Raw genomic sequence first — 9,802 nt, forward strand, 5'->3', positions numbered from 1 at the left:
AACTACAGGCAAACAAGAACAGACAAGAATCTGAAGCAGTTTAGCACTGCCGGGCAGGACATAGGACAGACTACCATCAGAAGCAGTAGGCACTGCCGGGCAGGACATAGGACAGACTACAATCAGAAGCAGTAGGCACTGCTGGGCAAGACATAGGACAGACTACAATCAGAAGCAGTAGGCACTGCCGGGCAGGACATAGGACAGACTACAATCAGAAGCAGTAGGCACTGCTGGGCAGGACATAGGACAGACTACAATCAGAAGCAGTAGGCACTGCCGGGCAGGACATAGGACAGACTACAATCAGAAGCAGCAGGCACTGCCGGGCAGGACATAGGACAGACTACAATCAGAAGCAGTAGGCACTGCCGGGCAGGACATAGGACAGACTACAATCAGAAGCAGTTTAGCACTGCCGGGCAGGACATAGGACAGACTACAATCAGAAGCAGTAGGCACTGCTGGGCAGGACATAGGACAGACTACAATCAGAAGCAGTAGGCACTGCCGGGCAGGACATAGGACAGACTACAATCAGAAGCAGTTTAGCACTGCCAGGCAGGACATAGGACAGACTACAATCAGAAGCAGTAGGCACTGCCGGGCAGGACATAGGACAGACTACAATCAGAAGCAGTTTAGCACTGCCGGGCAGGACATAGGACAGACTACAATCAGAAGCAGTAGGCACTGCCGGGCAGGACATAGGACAGACTACAATCAAAAGCAGTAGGCACTGCCGGGCAGGACATAGGACAGACTACAATCAGAAGCAGTTTAGCACTGCCGGGCAGGACATAGGACAGACTACAATCAGAAGCAGTAGGCACTGCCGGGCAGGACATAGGACAGACTACAATCAGAAGCAGTAGGCACTGCCGGGAAGGACATAGGACAGACTACAATCAGAAGCAGTAGGCACTGCCGGGCAGGACATAGGACAGACTACAATCAGAAGCAGTTTAGCACTGCCAGGCAGGACATAGGACAGACTACAATCAGAAGCAGTAGGCACTGCCGGGCAGGACATAGGACATACTACAATCAGAAGCAGTAGGCACTGCCGGGCAGGACATAGGACAGACTACAATCAGAAGCAGTTTAGCACTGCCAGGCAGGACATAGGACAGACTACAATCAGAAGCAGTAGGCACTGCCAGGCAGGACATAGGACAGACTACAATCAGAAGCAGTAGGCACTGCCGGGCAGGACATAGGACAGACTACAATCAGAAGCAGTAGGCACTGCCGGGCAGGACATAGGACAGACTACAATCAGAAGCAGTAGGCACTGCCGGGCAGGACATAGGACAGACTACAATCAGAAGCAGTAGGCACTGCCGGGCAGGACATAGGACAGACTACAATCAGAAGCAGTAGGCACTGCCGGGCAGGACATAGGACAGACTACAATCAGAAGCAGTTTAGCACTGCTAGGCAGGACATAGGACAGACTACAATCAGAAGCAGTTTAGCACTGCCAGGCAGGACATAGGACAGACTACAATCAGAAGCAGTAGGCACTGCCGGGCAGGACATAGGACAGACTACAATCAGAAGCAGTAGGCACTGCTAGGCAGGACATAGGACAGACTACAATCAGAAGCAGTAGGCACTGCCGGGCAGGACATAGGACAGACTATAATCAGAAGCAGTTTAGCACTGCCAGGCAGGACATAGGACAGACTACAATCAGAAGCAGTATCAGTATCGGGCGATCGGATGCAGTTGTGCACTGCCAGGCAAAACAAGGAGCAGACAAGGATCACATAAACATCATACAGGACAGGTACAGATCAGACAAGGACATAACCTCAAACACCATCACAGAACAGGTACCAACAACATCAGACAAAGCAGCAACAATGCATTACCAGGTGACTCAGCAAACAAGGGCAGATAGGAAACAACCCTGGGTCAGCAGCCAAGGTGTAACTTTTCATATACTTTTGTAGCAGTCTGTAATATAGCGGTCTGTGATGGGATGCAGCTGGTATTCAGATGAAGAAACCCTTGCGGTTTTGAAACGCGTCTGACGATATTATCTGAATACCAGCTGCATCCTTTTGAAGATACCCTGCCACATCACAGACCGCTATATTACAGACTGCTACAAAAGTATATGAAAAGTTACACCTTGGCGTCCGGAAATCTACAATACGCATGCGCGAAGTGCCGCTACCAGCGAGAGTTGACTTGTGAGACTGCCAGCGTACGAGCCATACGCAACACGGATTCCAGCAGCTACCACTCCACAGACGGAGATAAGGTTTATTAGATGAGGGCACAAAGTGAACGTAGGACGCACACAGCTAGTAAAACAGTTAACCCTTTATCACAGAACCGCTCAATATTTTTAATAAAGGCCAACTGAAAAAGTTATTTTTTGCCCCAAATAAGTAAAATGGAATCATAAAAAAAATTGTCCCCAAAGGTGTACACAGCCTTTAGACATCTTGACTTTCCTTTGCTCTCTGACTCTCTTCTGCCGCTCTCTACCATGTGTTGCCTCCATGATGCAGATGCTGCCACAAATACTACAGCTCCCGACTCTGTCGCCCCCTGACACATAACAAAACCCGAAAAATCAATAGGCAACCCTGACACCAATCTGACTAAAGAGCTGAGACCTCCAGGACTGCAGAGCGGAGATGGAGGAAATTCTAAGGAGCACTTCACCACATACAAACAATCCCTCGTCAAAGTCCTCACTGGCTGCTGGTAAACAGGAGACTCCACATCTCTCATATCTTCCCTGTCTCTCAATCCTAAAGAACTATTTAACACTTTCGTCTCTTCTCTGTCCCCCAGTGCCCTCCCCCTCACCTCGGCCATATACTTCAAACAAAAGACTGCCGACATCAGAGAAACCTTCAGCCTACAGTCCCCACAGCTCCTCTACACAACCATTCAGTCCTCTTCCCCCAAAACCTGTTTCTCCACCATTACAGAAGAACGTTCCACCCTTCTCTCCAGTTCACATCTCACCACCTCTGTACTGGACCCCAACCCATCCTCAGCCGTGTTTATTCCTGCCCTATCCCATCTCTTTGTTACTTACATTGGCTGTGGAAGCATTGTGCCAAGTAGCCAGTTTGATGCTGAGCAAATTCCTAAGGGATTTTTTCTGTTGCCTCCCTGGATGTGGACTTCACTTTGGGTTACCCACCAGACTGCTATCTTAAGACACAGCAGTACAGGAACCCAGACAGAGCACAAACAATGGCTAGTACACTAGGTCAGAATTCAGACATGAAAAAATAGAACAAACCCACTCCACCAAGAGCCATCCCTCACCCAGAACCATCGTTCACCATGAGCCATCCCTCACCCAGAGCCATCTCTCACCATGAGCCATCTCTCTCACAGAGTTATCCTCCACCATGAGGCATCCCTCACCCAGAACCATTCTTCACCATGAGCTATTCCTCATCCAGAGCCATTATTCACCATGAGCCATCCCGCACCCAGAGCCATTCTTCACAATGAGCAATCCCTCACCAAAGCCATTCTTCACCATGAGCCACCCCTCACTCAGAGCCATCCCTCGCCCAGAAACATCCCTTACATGAGCTATCCCTCCCCAGAACCATCCCTTATCATGAGCTATCCCTCACCCAGAACCATCCTCTCCTATGAGCCATCCCTCACCCAGAGTCATTCTTCACCATTATCTATCCCTCACTCAGAGCCATTCTTCACCATGAGCCATCCCTCACCCAGAGTCATTCTTCACCATTATCTATCCCTCACTCAGAGCCATTCTTCACCATGAGCCATCCCTCACCCAGAGCCATTTTTCACCATGAGCCATCCCTCACCAGAGCCATTCTTCACCATGAGCCATCCCTCACCAGAGCCATTCTTCACCATGAGCCATCCCTCACCAGAGCCATTCTTCACCATGAGCCATCCCTCACCAGAGCCATTCTTCACCATGAGCCATCCCTCACCAGAGCCATTCTTCACCATGAGCCATCCCTCACCCAGAGCCATTCTTCACCATGAGCCATCCCTCACCCAGAGCCATTCTTCACCATGAGCCATCCCTCACCCAGAGCCATTTTTCACCATGAGCCATCCCTCACCAGAGCCATTCTTCTCCATGAGCCATCCCTCACCAGAGCCATTCTTCACCATGAGCCATGCCTCACCAGAGCCATTCTTCACCATGAGCCATCCCACACCTAGAGCCATTCTTCACCATGAGCCATTTTTCACTATGAGCTATCCCTCGCCCAGAACCATCCCTTATCATGAGCTATCCTGCACCAAGAACCATCCTCTACCATGAGCCATCCCTCACCCAGAGACATTCTTCACCATAAGCCATCCCTCACCCAGACCCATTCCTCGCCATGAGCCATTCCTCCCCTTGAATGGCCATTACCCTGAGACATCTCTAAGAGTGGCCAATACTCTGGGTTATCCCTTACCCAGAGGTGCCCCTCTCCCAGAGCCATCCCTATCCCACAGTGGCCATTACCCTGAGCTATCCCTCACCCAGAAACATCCTTCACCCATAGCAGTGATTATCTACAGCCATTTCTCACCCAGATCCAAACTTCATCCATAGATGTCCCTCGCCCTGAACCATCCTGCACCCAGAGCCGCCCTTCAACTACAGACTCCAAGCACTCCTCTCCTAAAGCTTCTTCTCACCCACACCCTCTATGATTTTCGCATCTCTTACATAGTCTTTTAGCCAGTTTCTCCATGGGGGGAGGTTCAGGGGTAAATATTTTCTACCAAAGAACAATAGACGTGCTGGAGGAGTTCTGTTCCCAGGGTTGTCAGCAGAGAAGTGGCATAGACTCTCAGATCACTCGTCCACTAATGGGTGGACATTCAATTGTCTCTGATCTACAGAGATTATCAGAAGATGTAGTTCTGGATATTTTTACTTCTTCATTCAACCATTATTTGAGAATCAGAACATTGGTAAATTATTTAAGTTTGAGCCGGGCACAAAATAATGTCTCCTGTCATCGGAGGGGCAGCCAGACATCCTACCATGAATGGAGGAGAGCTGGCATCTGCTGACCTGCCAGATGTGTAATAGCTGATGTTCTGGCCTTTGGACTGTTATTAAAAACCAGCCATAAAATCCTAGCCGAGGCTGCGGCAGGAAGAGCGGCTGATGGACAGTGCTAGACTGTGATTCACCAGGAATGTCTCTCCACATGTAACGCTCGTATTTCTACATGATGCATCCAGCTGGGGCAATGAAGGCAACGTGTCGTTGAAGCTGAGCGATGTGGTGAGAGCCGACAAGTAAGCCAAAATGTGTTACACCCAGAAACGTATGGAAGTATGTTACTTCCCCATAGTAAATGGTACAAATATTAGATGTAACCATGGACCTCTGCAGATTATTACACTCATCGTGGAACATTAGGACATCAGCTCCAGAATAATGCTCCAACTGCTGCAGAACAATTTGTAGAGGAGCCTGAGGAGCATTGGGTCAGCCATCTGATGGATTGGAGATGGTACAGAGAGGAGATCCAAGTCTCACAGGTCACGAAGGACAAAAGGAAACCTCTGCTGCACCTCCTGATACTTTGGGAGTCCTGGTGGTCACCTATAGTCCTGGTAGTCTTGTGGGTGGTGAGGAGGGGGTTCTGGGTCAGAACTCCAGGATCTAACAGCAATGTAACTCAGAACACTTCTGGTTAAGACAAATGTCAGCTTCAGTTAAATGAAAATTGTAATGTAAAGGTGGTTTTACTCTAGTCCATGGCATAGCAAGTCAACGGTTCTTCACATCTGCCCGGGGTACTGTCTGAGGAATGAGCACCAGTGTCTGCCGGCAATCACTGCCCGTAACCGACCATGAGGCACCTGTACATCATGAGCGTTCAGGGGCTTTATGGAGTGGAGTCACACACGGAGTCCGCTCCATACGCAGCAGGTGCCAGCTGTATAATCCAGCAGTCACCAGGATCGGAGATGACCCCATCACTGAACCCCTCACAGATTGTGGGGTTAGACAGAGAAGGAGGCTCCCTCGGCCTTCATATCGGAGCCTCTGTGGTGAAATATGTGAAGACTCCCAGCGCTGTCATAGCAAACCGCCGGCAGAGCCGTGCCCGAGGCAGCCTGGCAGGATCCCACAGACTGCAATAGTATGCCACTGCAGTCTATGGTACAAGGCCCTTCGTCACATCCGAATGGTATCATTCTTCCTGTGCAGTGAACTCTGTAGCACAAAACAAGTAAAAAAAAAAGACTGGTTTGCTGTTTTTTGGTCATGTTGTCACCCCAAAATCTGAAAAAAAAACTGATGAAAAAGTCATATTTACCCCAATATGGAACCAACGACAACTACAGCCTCGCACGGCTCTGCAGAGCAAAACATAAAAAAATATTATGGGGTCAGAAAATAAACATTTTTAAAGGTTTTATTTTCTTAAGCAGTAAAACATAATAAGAATGACATGAACCGGCGGTGATCATGCTGATCCGCAGAATAGGGTCGCCGCGTCATTTATAGCAAACGCTGTAAACACAAAACCCAAAAAATAGCAGAATTCGGTCTTGTTTTCTTTTTTCAGTTTTACCCCATTTTTCAATATAATCTAAGGTAGAAAGGAATAAAAAAACGCAAAAACGACACTTCGCCTAGTTCTTAAGGGGTTAAAGGGGTTGGCCCATCTTGAACACTGCGGTTATATCTCCCGGATACGCTCCCATGTCTGACAGGTGCTCCTTAGAACGGAGCCCGTAAAGTGAAGCGGGGCGCACTGCAGACGCGTGGCCGCCCTCCATTCATTCCTATGGGAGCGCTGAAGATAGGCGAGTGCGCCAAATTAACATGGGACACGGTAAAGGAAAACCCCAGCAGCTCAAATGACTCCCATCATCAGGGGGATGACTATATGAATGGACGGAGGGTGGGGGACGATCATGTCACGATACTCGCATTGGTGGCCCCCGGGGCAGTGATGTTTAGGGGGTCCACTGATATTGGTGGCCGCGGACCACCAGACCTCATGTCTGCGGCTTTGTATAACCTCTCTGGGCTTCTATACAGACTTTACCGCCGTGCATTGTTCTATGATGTTCCCACAAGCGGCAGAGAAAGTCCCGTCTGTGTGAGAGAAGACAAAAGTACAAAAAAATCACAAGACTGCAGCCGATAAACCGGCACAGAACGGACGACACCTCCTGCCTGCGGTCTGCAAGGAGTTAAATCAAGCCCTGCAGTACTGCTGATGGCCACTAGAACCTTCTCAGCACCCCCTAGTCCTGTCTCCGGGGTATTACTGCCAGGTTCAATCTACGACTTGGGTCTCTGGGTCTGCGGTCCTGGTTACGCTATATAGACGACATCTTCCTTTTCTGGTAGGTTCTGGGCGGTCCGGAAGAAACCCCCAGATCAGCAGAGTTCTCCTTCCAGATGGCAGCTGTTCTATTTCTGCCGGTCTGGGTTTTTACGTCCAGACCTGGAAGGAGAACTCTGCCGATATGGGGGTATCTTCCGGACCGCACAGAACCTACCAGACAAGGAAGATGTCGTCTATATAGCGTAACCAGGACCGCAGACCCAGAGAATAGCAAATGTGGGGCCACGTTACCCCCATGGCTGTCCCCAAAACGTGAGACGTCCCCAGAAGTCGTACATTGGACCTGGCAGTAATACCCCGGAGACAGGACTAGGGGGTGCTGAGAAGGTTCTGCTCTCCAGGACACCCGCGATGTCTCCACACGGCGCAGTATAGCGGCAGCCCCCTCTAGCGGCCATCAGCAGTACTGCAGGGCTTGATTTAACTCCTTGCAGACCGCAGGCAGGAGGCGTAGTCCGTTCTGTGCCGGTTTATCGGCTGCAGTCTTGTGATTTTTTGTACTTTTGTCTTCTCTCACACAGACGGGACTTTCTCTGCCGCTTGTGGGAACATCATAGAACAATGCACGGCGGTAAAGTCTGTATAGAAGCCCAGAGAGGTTATACAAAGTCTGCCAATCAGAGCACCGCACGACAACCATCAGCCAGCGTGACAACCAGTGCACCGCACGACAACCATCACCCAGTGACAATCAGTGCACCGCACGACAACCACCACCCAGTGACAACCAGTGCATTGCGCGACAACCATCATCCAGCGTGACAACCAGTGCATTGCACGACAACCACCACCCAGTGACAACCAGTGCACCGCACGACAACCACCACCCAGTGACAACCAGTGCATTGCGCGACAACCATCATCCAGCGTGACAACCAGTGCATTGCACGACAACCAACATCCAGCGTGACAACCAGTGCATTACACAACAACCATCACCCAGTGACAATCAGTGCACCGCACGACAACCACCACCCAGTGACAACCAGTGCATTGCGCGACAACCATCATCCAGCGTGACAACCAGTGCATTACACAACAACCATCACCCAGCGTGACAACCAGTGCACCGCACGAAAACCACCACCCAGCCTCACAATCAGTGCACCGCACGACAACCATCAGCCAGTGACAACCAGTGCATTGCACGTCAATCATCATCCAGCGTGACAACCAGTGCACCGCACGACAACCATCAGCCAGTGACAACCAGTGCACCGCACGACAACCATCACCCAGTGACAACCAGTGCATTGCACGACAACCAACATCCAGCGTGACAACCAGTGCATTGCACGACAACCATCACCCAGTGACAACCAGTGCATTGCACGACAACCACCATCCAGCGTGACAACCAGTGCATTATACAACAACCATCACCCAGTGTGACAACCAGCTCCCCACACAATAACCAGTATCCAGGGCAATAATCAGCCTCACACGACAATTGTTGTCCAGTGCAAGAACCGTCACTCCGACCGACAACCAGAGCCCTGCAGGAGCCAGAAGGGCACAGAGAGGAAGGGATTAAATCGCTGGCAGACATCAATATGTCCCTGGACCCCAATGTCTATCAGGGTCTCAACCAGCAAAAACCTCAATAACAGCTGCCCCCCCCCCCATATCATAACAATAAGGAAATGGGGCAGCAGATAAAAGAAACTCATGGAGAGAAGAAGGAGCAAAATGGTCTGAGCTCAAGAGCTGACACTCTACACAAGAGCACAGAGTCAGGAAAATAATCTTTCCCCAGGAGCATCCTCACCCTCATCATCCATTATACATGGCCCCCCAGTATGAATGCCCCGGGAGTGGGCAGAGTTACTCACCGCTCTGTGCTCCCGGCTGCTGAGACCTGCTGGAGTGTGAGGAGGACAGGATGGAGAGGAGGATGTGGGGAGCGGCCGGTTGATGGACCTGAGCTCCGGATGTCGGATGGGGCTGGACATGGGGCAGTGACCGTCCTGGGGCAGCAGACATTGCTCTGCCATGCAGGGAGATCTCTGCCCGGGTGTCAGGCGGCACATCTAATTAGTCATGGCATCACACTGAGGAGTAGTGGACCCCGGAGCCACCTCCAGGCTGAGGAGGCCGAGAGACGTCACCGCTGATTAATAATGATGGACATGAAATACTGTACTCACCAAACACAGTAAAACCGCACCGCCATCACACTGCCTGTACACCACTACATCACCGTCATCACACTGCCTGTACACCACTACATCACCGCCATCACACTGCTTGTACACCACTACATCACCGTCATCACACTGCCTGTACACCACTACATCACCATCATCACACTGTCTGTACACCACCGCCATCACACTGTCTGTACACCACTACATCACCGTCATCACACTGCCTGTACACCACTACATCACCGCCATCACAGTGCCTGTACACCACTACATCACCGCCATCATACTGCCTGTACACAACTA

At 50.6% G+C, this 9,802-nt stretch overlaps 1 protein-coding gene across 1 annotated transcript in view; it reads right to left on the bottom strand.

Moving 5' to 3' along the window:
- Window positions 1–9,203, bottom strand: part of GJC2 (gap junction protein gamma 2) — a 76,942-nt gene extending 67,739 nt beyond the window's left edge. The window contains exon 1 of the mRNA XM_040431739.1: window positions 9,185–9,203. The gene's annotated coding sequence lies outside the window, so the exon portion shown is untranslated. The remainder of the gene's footprint in view (window positions 1–9,184) is intronic.
- Window positions 9,204–9,802: the final 599 nt, after the last annotated feature.

This window comes from Bufo bufo, chromosome 5 (assembly GCF_905171765.1).
Source record: "Bufo bufo chromosome 5, aBufBuf1.1, whole genome shotgun sequence".
Taxonomy (NCBI): domain Eukaryota; kingdom Metazoa; phylum Chordata; class Amphibia; order Anura; family Bufonidae; genus Bufo; species Bufo bufo.